Source organism: Phocoena sinus, chromosome 3 (genome assembly GCF_008692025.1).
Source record: "Phocoena sinus isolate mPhoSin1 chromosome 3, mPhoSin1.pri, whole genome shotgun sequence".
NCBI lineage: Eukaryota > Metazoa > Chordata > Mammalia > Artiodactyla > Phocoenidae > Phocoena > Phocoena sinus.
The window spans coordinates 80652849-80670127 of NC_045765.1; the positions used below are offsets into that span (position 1 = coordinate 80652849).

The 17279-nt window shown below is 37.9% G+C and overlaps 1 protein-coding gene across 11 annotated transcripts in view; it reads left to right on the forward strand.

The window, feature by feature from the left end:
• APC (APC regulator of WNT signaling pathway) overlaps positions 1-17279 on the forward strand; it is a 148779-nt gene that overhangs the window by 38610 nt on the left and 92890 nt on the right. For 2 of the 11 annotated variants that reach the window (XM_032625547.1, XM_032625544.1), the window contains exon 1: positions 4789-4826. The exons of 8 other annotated variants lie outside the window; for them this stretch is intronic. The gene's annotated coding sequence lies outside the window, so the exon portion shown is untranslated. Of the gene's footprint in view, positions 1-4572; positions 4827-17279 lie in introns of those variants that run through there. One more of the 11 variants, XM_032625541.1, reaches the window with a different exon arrangement.

Sequence of the window (17279 nt, forward strand, 5' to 3'; positions counted from 1 at the left end):
GAGCCTTCTACTGTACCACATTATAGTAAAGGCAGAAAGTTCAGTGTCTAAGGTGAGTTTTAGAAATGGCTAAGTGGGGACTTCCCTGGTGACACAGTGGTTAAGAATCCGTCTGCCAGTGCACGGGACACGGGTTCGAGCCCTGGTCCTGGAAAATCCCATGTGCTGCGTACCAACTAAGCCTGTGTGCCACAGCTACTGAGCCTGCGCTCTAGAGCCTGCGAGCCACAACTACTGAAGAGCGCACACCTAGAGCCCATGCTTCACGACAAGAGAAGCCGCCACAATAAGAAGCCGGCACATCACAACGAAGAGTAGCCCCTGCTTGCCGCAACTAGAGAAAGCCTGAGCACAGCACGAAGACCCAACGCAGCCAAAAAATAAATAAATTTATTTTTTAAAAAAAGGAATGGCTAAGTGTTCAGTTTGATTGGACTGGTATTAGGATGCAAGTTCTGGAATAGTTGAAGATAAAGCTTTAGTGTGGTAGGCAGAGTAATGGCTCCCTAAAGATGTCCAGTTCCTAATCCCTAGAAGCTGTGAATATGTTAGATTATGTTACAAAGGGGAATTAAGGTTGCAGGTGGAATAAAGTTGTTAATGAGGTACCCTGGATTGTTGGATTATTGAGGTGGGCCAATGTAAGAATGGTTTTTAAGTCCTTAAAAGAGGGAAGAGAACAAGATTCAGAGAAAGAGATAATGACAATAGAAGCAAAGTGACAGTGCTGCAAATTGAGAAGGACTCAGGCCACCACTGCTAGCTTTGAAGATGGAGGAAAGAGGCCTTGAACCAAGAATATAGTTGGTCTCTAGAACCTGGAAAGGGCAAGAAAACAGATTCTCCCTTAGAGCCTCCTGAAAGAAGTAGAGCCCTGCAGACACCTTGATTTTAGCTCAGTGAGACCCATTTTGGACTTCTGAACTACAAAACTGTAAGATAATAAATTTTGTTTTTTTTAAGCCACTAAATTTGTGGTAATTTGTTATGGCGGCCAGGGAAAACTTAATACCTGTAGGAAGCCTTTTAGCGTAGGCACTCTACAGTTAAACTCCAAACTATCTCACTTCCACTGTCAGTAACAGAAAGCCATGAAATGTTCTTGAGCAGGGGTGTAAAAATCTATTTTGATATTTGCTGATTAGAGAGGAGAAAGATTGGAGGGAAAAACACTAAGATTCTATTATTGGTGCTAGAAACATTTCTTTTGAGAAACTTTTGCTTTTTGAGGTAACACAGAACACATCTATATGTCTGGCTTGTAGAAGACCATGTATATATCTCTCACTTAGTTTATACATCACTAAAAATCCAATTTCCATTGCAACATTTCAGCTCCTTCCCATGTCCCATGAGAAGTATAGAAACAATGGGAGAATTGGTCTTTGGTCTCTGACCCACTTTATTCTGTTCTTAGGATTTTTTGTCATACCCTAACCCAGTATGAATCTGAAGAGACTGGAAGATTTTTTAAAGAATTTGAGCTTTATTTGGTTGCTTGGCACCTGGAGAACTTACACTAGCATGTGCTTTTACAATAGATAATTATTATTTTTAAAGAAAAAAACTTTTGTTGATCTCTTTGTAGGCATAAATCTATATTTTATTCTGCTATCAATGTATCTGAGGTCTCCAGTAAAGAAAGAGTTAAGTATTAAAGTACGAGTTGAGATAACTGAATTCAGAGCACTGATTTTAACTCATTTTATTCTAGTTGATATTGTTGCCCGTATTCTTACCAGTTTTTAAAATCACAAGTCTTTTAAGCCTAACAGGTTCATGTTAAAATAGAATGAAGGATTTAAGACTTTAAGAACCTATTATTTCTATTGAGTCATCAATTTTTTTTAAGTTACAGAAGGTTCAGAGGTGGTTTATTTTTTTAAGGTGCACTATGTGTTCATATTTATGACATATACTTACGAATATTTATTAAAAACAGTAAAGCTAATCATAATGAGCACAGATATTTGAAATAAGGAGCATGTTTGTCAGTACAGTCTTATAATAGCCTTAATGTATAATTTATTTCTATAGCAAATTTTGATCAGAAAATACTTTTAATGCGTACATATGTATGTAGCCTGAATAATAACATTTTTATACAAATAGGGATGGCAGGAGCTTTATTCTGAGATACATATAAACTAGTAGCACAAATTAATGCTTCAGTGACCTCCATTGTTTTCAAATTTGGTCTAAAACATTTTGATTGTATATGTTTTTAATTGTAGTTTTAAAAATAGCTAAGTATATATATATGTATATATATATATATATATATTTGTGGTACGCGGGCCTCTCACTGTTGTGGCCTCTCCCATTGCGGAGCACAGGCCCCAGACGCGCAGGCTCAGCGGCCATGGCTCACGGGCCCAGCTGCTCCGCGGCATGTGGGATCCTCCCGGACCGGGGCACAAACCCGCATCCCCTGCATCGGCAGGCGGACTCTCAATCACTGCGCCACCAGGGAAGCCCTAAGTATATTTTTAATACAAAATTCAAATCAAACTTTTGTGGAATCTGAGAAAACTGGTTTGAAAATTTTACTGAAAAAGTTCAGTTGGCCACATTGTAAAATGTAGTTTTTAGATTGGCTTGCTTTTTGATTGATTTGAGTTTTATTGATTGGTGAACAGATAATGGTCATAGCTTTCTTTAAAATTTTGTCATTTGAAACACTAACTGTTACAACACATGTAATAAAAATTTAGACAAATATTTTGGCTACAAACTGGTATACTAAATAATAGCTTGAGTCATAGTCTGAGTCAAGAGTAATAGAGTTGTTTCTTAGGGTACTAAGAAGTTATTTTTAGGAGCTTCTAAAATGTATTCTTCCTTTCCAGAAGTTTTAGGCCTTATGAGAAATTATCTATTCAGAATTTGTCACAAATAGTTGATGACTGTATAAATAAGTCCTGTTCAATAAATCATGCACTTTCAGTAAGAGAATCTTGAAAGCCTTTTGTAAAACTAAGTCATCTTGACAAAAGAGGTATTTAAGATAGAACCAAATTGATTTATGTTTCCTTTATTTCAAATATCAAGGGAAAGTGTTTCTAAATATATTTAAACTTTTATGTAATATATAATTTTTCTACTTACTAGTAAATTACTAGTAATATGTGGTTGATGTTTGTTCATTTGTTCATTCAACAAATATTTAGGGGGTATTTGCTATATATTAGGCATTATAATACAGAGATAAAGAAAAAAATATACAGAAGCAGAAAGGAAAAGCAGAAATCACTCCATAGTCTCACCTTCCATGGATAACCACTGTGAACCATCCATTGTGTGTACATCTAGGAGCATTTTGCTATTTGTCTATTACTTTTCTAATTTATACCATTTTTAATAAAATGAAATTCTCCAAGTGTGCTGTTTAACAGCTTGCTTGCTGCTTTTCATGCTATTAATTTGAAAAATTAAAAGATTATAGTAAATACATTTCATTAAAAAACCTAAAGTTAAGTATACTTTTAAATTTGAAATAGATCATGAAAACTGATTCCACCCCCATCCCCATTTAAACAGAATTTAAATCCACCTTAACTTCTTGGCAATTTGGATTTTGTCCTTCTAACTCATAAAAATTAGTAATTCAGGGACTTCCCTGGTGGTACAGTGGTTAAGAATCCACCTGCCAATGCAGGGGACACGGGTTCGAGCCCTGGGCTGGGAAGATCCCACATGCCGCAGAGCAACTAAGCCCGTGTGCCACAACTACTGAGCCTGCACTCTAGAGCCCGCGAGCCACAGCTACTGAGCCCACATGCCACAACTACTGAAGCCCGCGTGCCTCGAGCCCGTGCTCCGCAACAAGAGAAGCCACGGCAATGAGGAGCCCACGCACCACAACGAAGGGTAGCCCCTGCTCACCACAGCTAGAGAGAGCCCACGCGCAGCAATGAAGACCCAGTGCAGCCAAAAATAAAATAAATTTATTTTTAAAAAATTAGTAATTCAAGCTTCACTTGGTTAAATTTAAGTGAAATGCAGAATTTGCATTAAAATATTTAAGTCTCAGATTAGTAGTGACTAACAGCATTTACTGTGTCAGGGTCTGCTCCAAATACTGCTTCCTATATAACTTCTCTATTCACCATTTCTACTCCCGTTTTGCAGGGGAAATGAAAGTGACTAAAGTCACACAGCTAGTAAATGACGGGAGCAAAGATTCAGTCCAGACTGTGTGGCTCCATGATTCTGATCTCAACTAATCTACTGCCACCATAGCATTTCTGGAGACTGTATTTTTAATTCAAACACAGTTCCAGTGATTTACCTAACAAATCGGTGATACGTAATGTAAAATTATTCGTTTTAATACATTTAGTGAAATTCTTTTCCTCTGTGTTGCAAGCATGTAAATCTTAGCAAATAGCGAATGAGATGTAATTTATTACCCACCCACCGCCAGTATCTTGTGCTAATCTTCCTGTCCCGTGGGCCTCCCCCACCCCCACCCCACCCCGCATTATGCTTGTCTGCTTCCATCAGCTCCAGTGGGTTGCCCGGAGGTGGAGTCGGTGAGAACTAAGTGCCGGCTAGGGCTGGAGCCGTGGGGTGGGGCGGGGTGGGGCGGGGCCCTATGTCCTGCTGCGGAGTGCAGAGTGCGGGTCCGGAGTGCGGGTCGGGAAAGTGGAGCGTGAAGCAGCTGTGTAATACGCTGGAGGCGGACCAGGGCGCTCCCCTTTCCCGTCGGGGACCCTCCGATTGGCTGGGCGTGGGCACACGTGACCGACATGTGGCTGTATTGGCGCAGCCCGCCTGGGTGTCACTGGAGACGGAATGGAGGTGCTGCTGAGCTCGGAAATGGGGTAGGTGCTGGAGCTACGATGGCCCGGCTAGCTGCCGGGGGAGAAGGAGGCGATTTTCCCTTGCACTGTCTAAAGCCGATGGTCTTTCCTTGGCACAGGGTCTGATGCCACATGCCAAGCGAGGAGGCAGGGGCGTCTCCCTCACCCCCCCACCATTGCAGCACAGGAGATGGATTTCCTGTGCTTCTGATCCAGGCTTTTTGACAGAAGAGGAAGAAGGGGGGGAGGGGTAGGAGTGTTAAGGGGAGTCTGGTGAGAAAGCTGTTTTTGAAGCTAGAAGGAGGTTTTGTTTTTATAATGCATGTTGACAGAGTCGAGTGGAATAACAGTATCTAAGGAAACGGGTAGAGGACAACAAAGAATGGAGCATATTCATGGCGAGGAGCAAAAGCTTTAGCCCACTGAAAGGCTTCTTTTCCTCCCTGACCACAAGGACACATGCAGTGGTAGCCAGGGGAGGGGATACGAAGCTGCTGCTGATGGCTGTTATGAACCTAATGGAAAGGGCTCCTTGGGAGAGGAGGAAGAGGTGGAGGCAGGTACTGCAGAGCTTCAGTGGTGGTTTTGGTTGATCCGTGAAATTTGGGTTACCAAAAGTGCCTGCTTTTGCAGTTCTAAGTGAACTGCCAGTGAATAGGGTGGCAAAGAGATACCAGTGTCTTTGTTAGTTTTAAGACGCAATGTAATGCCTTTTTGCAGATGACTGCAGCAGTGCTTTTCTCCCTCCCAGGCTGGAAAGATAACTGCAGAGGAATAAGAACCCTTGCAGCAATGCTGGTGGTAGAAGTCTATTTACAAAAAGCCATAGTTTATCATTACAACCTGGATAGAAAGAATAACTTAGTTTTTTAAAGTAGGAAGAATATCAGGCTATGAATGTTTTGACAGTGGAATTTATCAGACACTTTGATCCTGTATCACAAAAGAGATGCTCAAATTCTTTGCTTTAAATAAATCCTATAGGAAATCTTAATAAATTATGTATGAAGCAGTGGATCTTCTCCTTTGTTAGTATGGCTTTATGCTATTAATTAGGTTACTCAAGAGTAAATCACTTTATAATGTAAATCACTTTGTGAAAAGTTACAGTGGTAAATTTTTCATAGGCTTAATATTTAAGGTCTGTGTTTATTAAGTAATTTTATATTACTCTGGTAGTTTTAGATATCATTGAATAAAGTCTATAGGCAAATATTTCAAATTAAAGCAGTATGATTTTTCTTTTAGATGTATTTCTGTTTAGTGAATATTCATAAAATATACTCTTGATATAGACTGTTTCCGTTGCACTGTATTTTTGTTTCATTAAATGTCTAAAAACAAGTTTTCAGATTGAGTACAGTTTTAAATGCCTTATCTTAATGCCTATTTATGGTAGCCAGCTTGTCACACCTCCCTACTCTCTGAACAGGATGGCAGTGGCTTTGTAAAGCCCTCCAGGATCAATGTCTCTTAAGTAGTGTTTATGTAATAGAAAGTCTTGAAAGAACCTATAATTTTTGTTTCAGTAATTTTTTTTCAAGATAATAAGGAATTGGACTTGAATAAAATTAGACTATGTAAAGTTTTCACTGATAAATAAGCGATTTTATTCTTTATTTTTAAAACTATTTTTGCTTTAAGAATTATTTAGTTATGGATATCAGGGTTAATAGTTCTTAGGATCTCTTTTTAAAATCTGATGGAAACTGTATCTAGAATTAAAGGTGTTGCATTAAATTTTCAAGTGAAATTTATTTATTTATTTGTTTGTTTTTTGCAGTATATCCAAATTTTCCAGAAGATCCTTCAAGATACTTTTTCAATAATTAAAAAAATTTTTTTCAAGTGAAATTTAATATCTAATACCATTCATTTCTTTGAACTTCAATTGGTATAGTTTTTGAGAGTTTATGATTCTTTTTACATAAATTATCTTATTTTATGGTTTAAACAGCTCAATGTAGCATTATTTTCATTTTAAACGTTAGATTATTCCTAATTGCATATGTTGTGACTTTATCCAAGGTCATGTATTGTATAAGGATGTAAAGAACATAAGTCTTCTATTTTGTTCTAACTCTATGAAACTATCATCTTATTAATCAACTTAAACTTCAACTAAACAGAACAGTATTAGATAGAGATAGTTTTTGGAATTAAATAAGAAATAAAGAACTAAAGTAAGAAAAGTTGATTTCTTTCCCCTTGCATTATGAAATACCTAATATAAGACTGTACTGTTGGCTTTAGTGGTCTTTGAAATTATTCATTGTTAATTGATATTGCCAGAATTGAGCTATTAAGGAGTTCAGAAGTTAAATATTCATAAGTAGGTCTATGAACTGAATCAGAGCTATTAATTGCAGTCTTTTCATGCATTGCTCTTTGGATTTTTATTTTACCATTTTTCTCTATTTTTTTCCCCTAATTTCACATAATTTAACAGTCCTTTTATATTAAATGTTCTTTTAAATTTTGACCTCCCTCCTCTTTTTTTCTTTTTTTTTTTTTTGTTTTTGGTGCTACACTCTGGAATTTTACATAGCACATAAGATAGGATAGGGCAATATAATATAGAAAAGATGACTTGAGGAAATACATTTGAGTACCTACTAAATGCCAGACCTATAAAGGTTCAGGAGAGTCAAATGAGACATGGAAACTAACCTCTAAGAAACTTACAATAGAACTGTGTGAAATATTATTGCTATTGCATTGAAAACACTGATTGCTTTGGCTACTCCTAGGATCTTTAAAGATTTATATCATCTAAAATGTCTTCTAACTGAAAGAATGTGGTGGTGTGCTCTTTGAAACACCATGCCTTGTAAAATCTGCTTGGAATAGCAGATAATTCTGAAAAGCAAATTAGTTTTGAAGTATTAAGTGCCTTGAATGTAAAATGAGGTTAGATGAAGTGATTTCTAGATCTTCTAGTTCCAATAGTCAATAATCTGTGGTTCTTGATTTCTGTAAGTTCACCTCTTAGAAGGAAAGCTACCTAGACGGTTTCTTATTTTGGTATAGGTGACATCTCATATATTATATAATAGATATGTTCTTGAAAATTATTTTTGTAAATCAAATCATGACATCAGTCCATAAAAGGCAAGGCTTCTCCCCTTTATTCCCAGGCCCTATTCCCACTCCCGTTATAGGCACTCATTCACATATGTTCTTAAATATGCGTTAATTCTTGTGAAATATTTAGCATTTTGTCTTTTTTATAGTTAATGAGGGTTTTTTTAATTGTGGTAAAATATACCTACATAAAATTTACCAGCTTAACCATTTTTAAGTGTATATATAGTTCTGTGGCATTAAGTACATTCATATTGTTGTAAGTGTATCACAGTCCATCTCCAGATCTTTTTCGCATTCCCCAGCTGAAACTCTACCTGGTAAACACTAACTCTCCATTTTCTCCTTCCCCCCAATTCCTGGCAACCACCATTTTGTTTTCTTTCTCTATGAATTTGACTTCCCTAAGAACCTCATATAAGATACGTCTTCAGGTTTCATCCATGTTGTTGCATGTGTCAGAATTTCCACCTTTTTTGAGGCGGAATAGTATTCCAGTGTATGTATACCACATTTTGTTTATGCATTCATTTTTCAATGGACACTTGGGTTGCTTCCACCTTTTGGCTTTTGTGAATAATGCTGCTCTGTACGTGGATGCACAAATATCTGTTTGAGTTCCTACTTTCACTTCTTTGGGGGTATGTACCCAAATTTATGTTTTTAATTTACATAACTTTTGAACATTTTTAACTCGATACTGTTTTTAAGACCTGTTTTACTTTATGTCCATCTAGTTTGTCGTTCTAACTCTGCTATCTAATGTTCTGTAGTGTCTATCAGATGTGAAGGTCCTAGGTTTTTTTCCAAATCTCTTTTACCACAAACTTTGCTATGGTGTACATCCTTGTATATGACTTCTTATAGACTATTTTAGTTACATATCAGTGTACAATAAATTACCCCAAATCTTAGTGGCTTAAACAACAAATATTTATTACTTTAGAGTTTCTCTGGGGCAGAAATTCAAGAATATCTTAATTGGGTATATGGTTCAGAATCTCTCATGAAGTTACAGTTAAGATGTCAGCCAGGGCTACAGTCATCTGAAGGCTTGACTAGACTGGAGGATTCACTTCCTAGATGGCTCACTCACAGTCTGTTTCTCCTGACCATTGGCAGAAGGCCTCGCTTCTTTTCCATGGGTCTCTACAATGGGCTGCCTGAGAGTCTTCATGACATTGCAGCTGGCTTCCCCAGTGATCCCAGAGAGAAAGAGCAAGAAGGAAGCCATTTATGACATAGCCCATCACTTCTACCATATTCTTTTTATTAGAAGTGAGTCACTAAGTCCAGCCCACACAAGAGGAGATGAATTAAGCTCCACTTTTGAAGGTATAAGGTCAAAGAAATTGTGGATCTATTTTAAGATCACTACACAGTCAGTGAGATTTCACTGAAATTTATTCTTTGGAGAGGGATCACTGGATCATAGGGCATTTTTCATATTGCTGTTGTAACAAATTATCTCAAATTTAGTGTTTAAAACAACCCAGATTTATTATCTTGCAACCCTGGAGATCAGAATTCGGAAATGGTTTCCATTGGACCAAAATCATAATAGCAGCAGTGCTGTACTTCCTTCAGAGGCTATCTGGAGAATCCATTTCCTTCCTTTTTTCCAGCTTCTAGAGTCTAACTGCATTCCTTGACTCACGGCCTCTTCCTCCATCTTTGTGTGAGCAGCACAATAAATCTTTCTCTGACTCTGACCCCCTTTCCGTCTTCACATATCCTTCTCTGACTCTGACTTTTCTGTCTCCTTCTTATAAAACCCTGTGATTGGGCTTCCCTGGTGGCGCAGCGGTTGAGAGTCCGCCTGCCGATGCAGGGGACACAGGTTTGTGCCCCGGTCCGGGAAGATCCCACATGCCGCGGAGCGGCTGGGCCCGTGAGCCATGGCCGCTGAGCCTGCGCGTCCAGAGCCTGTGCTCCGCAGCGGGAGAGGCCACAACAGTGAGAGGCCCGCATACCGCAAAAAAAAAACACCAAAAACAAAACCCTGTGATTACAGTAAGTCCACCCATATAATCCAGGAAAATTTGCCCATATTAAGATCCTTTACTTGTTCACATCTGCAAAGTCCCTTTAGCCTTGTAAGGTAATATATTCACTGGTCTCCAGGATTAGGACATGGACATGTTTGTGGGGCCACTGTTCTGTCTACTATAGGCATACACATACAGGTCTTCATTTGTTTTCAGACATACACATACAGTTCCTTGTTTTAAGCTGAAGTGGTTTTTTTAAAGTTGTATTTTTGTGAATGAATGTTACTTTTTGGGGTAAATTCAGATTTTCATTTACCAGATTTGTTTATAATATGGTATACAATGGTGACTAAGATAGTAAGCAGATATCCAATGAAGAATATTGAAATATATATTCCACTAGCTATTTTTAGATTCTTGGTTTTATTATCATTAATTAATTGATAAATTACCTGTCAGTATATTAGCTACTTCTGACATTGTTTATAATAGAAACTGAGAAACATTAAAGCAACGTGACTTTGTACCTTTTAGTCTTGTTATCGTACCATTTCTGTGGGTACTCTATCCAAATCTCATCTTCTTTACACTGTGAAGATAGCTAGCCACAATGTAGCTTCAGTCCATATTTGTGCCCTTACCTCCAATTTTCTCAGCAAGGTGTGACTCCCATAGACTCTATATCAATCTTTTGAACCCAAACTTGCCTCTGAATTGTAGGTAATTTGTATCTTAGCATGGGTCCCCTGTAAGTCAGAGTCTTGAGATTCTGAGAATCTTGAGGCCTTGTGCGAAATACTTGCTTTGGGAAGTGATCCAGGAACAGGAGTAGTGGCTTAGAAAGTGTTAAATAGTGAAGAGGGACAGCCAGTATGTGTTCTCAAGTTGGTCACCACTTTGGATAATTGGGAAAGTCCTGAAAGCTGGGACTTTTAAAGAAGCCATATAAAATTGTCCATCTAAGGAAAAGAATTATATTTACTAGCTCCCATTCCCCTTTCGTCAAGGATTGTCCCATCAAGTGTTCACTCTTTTATAGGCTGTATATGCATGAATGCTGGTGACCCACACTGGGTTGTCACTGAGACTAGAACAGAAAACAAAAGGATACCTGTCAGCCGTTGTGCTGTCAGTTTATATCTTGCAGTGAGCTGATTGATGCGGCAATGACTAGAGTTAAAGTGAGCCAAGAGAGTGTAAGATGAGACAGAAACGTCTGATTTATTTGTGTATGGATCCTATTTCCCCTTCCTACTGGAATACTACCCATTTGCTAGTTAATAAGATACTTGAGAATAAGGAACATGTCAATTTATCTTTTCCCCTGTGTTGTAGAGCTGCTGTGACAGAGTACCACACACTCATGGCTTAAAATCATAGAAATGTATTCTGTCACAGTTCTGGAGGCTGGAAGTACAAAATCAGAGCGTCAGCAAAGTTGATTCCTTTTGGAGACTCTGAGAGAGCATCTGTTCCATGCCTTTCTCCCTAGCTTGTGGTGGTTACTGGCAGTCTTCGGCATTCCTTGGTTTGCAGCTGCCTCACTTCAGTCTCTGCCTCCATTGTCACTTGGCATTTTTCCTGTGTCTCTGTGTTCATTTCCTCACTTAGCCTTGTTTTAAGTGTACCAGTCATTGGATTTAGGGCCCACCCTAATCCAGTAAGACTTCATCTTAACTTGATTACAGCTGCAAAGACCCTGTTTCCAAACGAGGTCACTTTTCACAAGTACCAGAGATTAGCTACCTGTGACTCAATGTATCATTTTGGGAAACACAATTCAACCCACAAAAACCTCCTTATAATATTTGCACGGTGTCTTGTGAATAATAAGTTCTCAAATGTTTGTTGATTTGAATTGCATAGAGAGAAATCCATCATCTTACTCTTTTAATGGGAAAGTCATCCTGGACATTCTCTGAATTTGTGCCCTCTTTTTTCTCTTCTTTGCTCTCCATGGCTGTTTATTCTTGCATGTATTTATCTTTTTGTGGCTGTCACTGAGTAAAGCATTTTGGGAATTACAAAAGCTAAGTTTAGATACAAACCTTGTCTTAAAGGTAGAAAACAAAACTTGCCAAAGTAAAGTGGAATAATTAGAGAACAGTTAAGCCAAGTTGTATAGTATTTACTGTACAATCAGCAGGAAGACTCATTACTGGCTGTAGGAGACAGGAAGGTTTTATGTAAGGCAACAGAATTGGGCCTTAAAGGGTAGCAAAGCAGAGGGGAAAAGGATGGGGCATTCAAAAAAGGAGATGAATTATGAGCAGAAGTACAAAATAGTTTGTATGGAATGGTGAAGAGGGAATTACTTAAGGAGAAGGATTATATTGGAACTTAATAGAAAATAAGTTTGGAACATAGACTGGTATCGGATACACCAGGTCATGAAAGCCATGTAGAGGTAGTATTACACGGTCTTAGGAGCATGAGCGTTGGGAACAAATATGAGTTTGTATCCTGTCTTAGCCACATGATCTGTGTTTTTACGAAAATTATTTGCCATTTTGAAGTCCCAGCTTCCTTAACTCTAAAATGGGAAGTGATACCTACCTCACAGTTGCGAAGATTAAATTACATATATATTAATATATGGTACTTACTGTATTACATGACATGCAATAAATGGTAGGCTTCCTAAATTTCACCTGTCAAGTACAAAAATTTAACAGATATGCAGAGGATTTAAATAATATGCTACAGTCAATAAATAGGTATATAACTTTGAGAACTTTGTTCACTTTTCCCTTTTCTTAAATTTCAGTGAGATAGTTATGAAAATTAGTCATGTTCTTGATTACAAGGCAAACCTTAAAAAATTCAAAATGGTAGCATTTGTAGGCAACAACCTCCAATCAATCTAATAAACAATAAATCAATGGCAATAAAAAGATGACTCACAAGTCATCTTATACACCTAATAATTGAGAAGAATCTTTTAAATATCCCTGAGTCAAAGAGGAAATCAATATTAAAATTATGAATTGTCAAGAAATAGAGATGGAAACATTTTATACTAAAACCTATGAAACATGGCTAAAGCTGTATGGAGAAGAAAATTAGTACCTTAGGGACTTCCTGGTGGTGCAGTGGTTAAGAATCCGCCTGCCAATGCGCAGCACACGGGTTCAAGCCCTGGCCCGGGAAGATCCCACATGCTGCAGAGCAACTAAGCCCATGTGCCACAACTACTGAGCGTGCACTCTAGAGCCCATGTGCCACAATGACTGAAGCCCACGCGCCTAGAGCCTGTGCCCCTGCAACAAGAGAAGCCACCACAATGAGAAGCCCGCACACTGCAACCAAGAGTAGCCCGTGCTGGCCACAACTAGAGAAAGCCTGCGTGCAGCAACAAAGACCCAACGCAGCCAAAAATAAATAAATAAAATAAATACATTTATAAAAAACAAAAAGTTGGAATACTTTGTTCCTCAAATGTTTGGTAGAAGGTGTCTGTAAAACCATTTGAATCTGGTATTTTTTGTGTTAGGAGAAGGAAAGGGGAAATATTTAACTACTGCTCCAGTTTTTCAATGTTGCAGAACTTTTAAGATTTTCTTTTTCTTCGAGTCAGTTCCCCCCACCTTTGAGTTTTGTTCATTTTAAATGTTTGGGCTCTTCCCTCTCTTTAATCATAATCAGTCTTTTCAAAAAGACAACTTTTTGCTCTGATCTTCAAACTTTACACAAAGTTATACAATGAAAAGGAAAGCTTCTTCTCAGCAGACCTGAGACCATTTTTTCCAGAGGCAGTGACTGTACTTTTGTATATCCTTTCAATGACATTTTTATCTTTATACAATCCTTTTATTTTTTACTAGAACAAGATGGACAGTATGAGACATAGTGATCTGTACTCTTTTTTTGTTTTCTCCCCCTTTTTTTGGTTTGTTTTTACATCAACCTCATTCTTTTTAATGCCAGTGTAATATTCCACTGCATGGATGTATCCTATTTATTTAAAAGTAGTTAAGCTTTTATACCAAGTAAAAACTTTTGCATTTGTTTAAAGGAACCTAAGAACCCAATCTGTCACTCCTAGTCTAGTAATAGACATCATCACTTCAGAGCTCCAACAGGCCCTCCATGTGCCTTACCCATTAACTAATCAGGTAAAATTAAAATGTTCATTTGCTCCATAATAGCCTTCTTGGAAGCAGGTATATTCCATTTAAGTATCTTTAGTTAAAAACAGAACTGTTTCCATGATTTAAATGCCACGTAATGTTCTTAAACATTTAAATCCCTGTTTTGTAATTTACCCTGGTGTGTAGTATAAGGAAGGGTGCAGTTTTGTCAGTTTCCTCATGGCTGTCCAGTTTCCATTGCCGTTTATTTAAAGTTCATCTTTTCACGTGTGTTTGAGATGCTACCTTTATTATGACTAAATTTACATATATCATGGAATTTAAAAAAATGTGTTCCCAGGCTTCCCTGGTGGCGCAGTGGTTGAGAGTCCGCCCGCCGATGCAGGGGACACGGGTTCATGCCCCGCTCCGGGAAGATCCCACATGCCGCGGAGCGGCTGGGCCCGTGAGCCATGGCCGCTGAGCCTGCGCGTCCGGAGCCTGTACTCTGCAACGGGAGAGGCCACAACAGTGAGAGGCCCGCATACCGCAAAAAAAAAAAAAAAAAAAAATGTGTTCCCTTGGTTGATCTATTCATCTGCCAATATCATAGCTTTTTTGTTTTTCTTTTAAATTTTATTTATTTTTTGGCTAGATTGGGTCTTCGTTGCTGCTCACAGGCTTTCTCTAGTTGTGGTGAGTGAGGGCTACTCTTCATTGCAGTGTGCAGGTTTCTCATTGTTGTGGCTTCTCTTGCTGTGGAACATGGGCTCTAGGCATGCAGGCTTCAGTAGCTGCAGCACGTGGACTCAGTAATTGTGGCACACGGGCTTCAGTAGTTGTGACATGCGAGCTCAGTAGTTGTGGCTCTTGGGCTCTAGAGTGCAGGCTTAGTAGTTGTGACACACGGGCTTAGTCGCTCCGCGGCATGTGGGATCTTCCTGGACCAGGGCTCAAACCCATGTTCCCTGCATTGGCAGGCAGATTCTTAACCACTGCGCTACCAGGGAAGTCCTATTACGGCTTTTTAAAGCCTTTTTATTTTTAAATAACTTTGGACTTACAAAAGAGTTGGAAAAATAATGGAGAGTTCCCATGTACCCTTCACTTAGCTTCTCCTAATGTTAACATCTTACATATCCATAGTATAATGATCAGAACTAAGAAATTAACTTACTGTACAGTACAGTTGACTTCATACTATTTTACTTATAATGGCTTTGTACAGTAATTTAATATGTGGTAGGTGTACTCCTGCTCTTTTTTCATGTTTTCCCTTTTTTGCTTGTTTGTTTTTTTCAGTTTTCTAGCTGCAGAAAACAAAATAAAAACCAGGCTTATATAATATTTATATTGGGACCATGTACAATTTATAAATTAACTTAGGGAGAAATGACATCTTTATGATACTGAATCTTTATGTACACAAACAAGGTATGTCTTTCCATTTGTTGAAATGTACCTTTGTGTCTTTCAGAAGCATTTTATAGTTTTCTCATAATATGTTTTGAACTCTTTGTTCAGTTTATGCCTGTGCTTTTTTTGTTTTGGTTTTGGTTTTTTGGGTTTTTTTGCCTGTTTTTTTTTAATTATAAATAAGATCTTTTCTTCCATTTCATCTTCTATCTGGTTTCTCTTTACACATATAAAGGAAAGGTTTCTGTATATTTTGTACTACACTAAATTACTAGACTATCTTGTTGTGGTAATACTTAGTTGATTCTTTTGGATAGTCTAGGTATATAATTATATCATCTGCCAATAGTATTCCTTTCTAATTTCATTCTTTAATTGTGTTGACTGGTACAATGAGTAAGAGTGGTAAAAATGGGCTTTCCCTTAGTTTAGCAATATAGTATACCGAGTGTTTCCATATTCTGTGGTACTGGCTTTGGGCTGCTATATATTGTGTTAAAAAAAAAAAAGTGTCCTATTATATTGAGTATTTTCAACAAAACTGGACATTGAATTTGTAAAGCATCTTTTCATCACCTTTGGCATGATAATATTTTTCTTCTGTGTAGACCTATTAACATGTTGAATAATGTCGATTTTATAATAGTGATTTTTGTTGTAAATTTTAGATTTTCCATCTCTTTTTGTTGTTAGTTTTGATAAATTACATTTTCTAGTAAATTATCTATTTCATTTAGCTTTCAAATTTATTTACATAGAATTGAGCAAAGTAGTCTTTTATGATCTTTTGGTTTCTTCTTTCTATTGGTATTTTCCTCTTTTTTCATTACCATCTAACAGTACTGGCAAATACATCTTTTTTTTTTAATTCATTAAAACAAAACAATAGGGCTTCCCTGGTGGTGCAGTGGTTGGGGGTCTGCCTGCCGATTCAGGGGACGCGGGTTCCTGCCCCGGTCCGTGAAGATCCCACATGCCACGGAGTGGCTGGGCCCGTGACCATGGCCGCTGGGCCTGCGCATCCGCATCCGGAGCTTGTGCTCCGTAACGGGAGAGGCCGCAGCAGTGAGAGGCCCGCGTACCGCAAAAACAAACAATAAAAGCAGTTTAACTAATTTTTTAAAAAGTGATCCCAAACTTCTTAAATTATAATAAAGAATCCTTCAGATTTAATTCTAGTTGAATCCTTCAGACTTAATTTTAATTGCCTGCCTCAACTTTTCTGCCTCCTTGCATTAATTTCTTAGGATACTGGTAAATTTGTTTTCCAGTCAACATTTGGATAAAAATCTAAATAACAGTCCTTTTGCTTTCTTCTCCCCTACCCTACTCTTAAGGGGTGAGGATCTCTTTACTGGGTATCCTTACTGAAAAACAAATTTAGATCTTTGTATATTCTCAGTAGCATGAAAGATTCAGAGTTTTTCCCCATTTCATGTGATAAATTTTGATATTTTTAATGATGCTGAGTGACTTTCATTTAAGATATATTTGGTATGAAATTCATGTGATTGTATAAAAGGCATTCTAAAATAAATTTATGAGTTCTTAAATTTTTCAGTAAGCAGTTTTGAGTTAGGGATGGCTGCAACATCCTGCAAGGGTATAAGGCAAAGTATTACTCCATGAAACATCTTATTTTTCCTGTAAAATTGTATGAAAGCACCCTGCTTTCTAAAGCAGAAATGACTTAAATGATTTGATTCTGGAGGGGGGAAAAAAGGTGATCAAAAAAATTTTTTTTAATATTTATTTATTTATTTGGCTGCGCTGGGCCTCACTTGCAGCGTGCGGGATCTATTTCCCTGACCAGGGATCGAACCCGGACCCCCTGCATTGGGAGTGTGGAGTTTTAACCACTGGACCACCAGGGAAGTCCCATGATCAAATGTTTTAATTGTCCATCTGAAGGG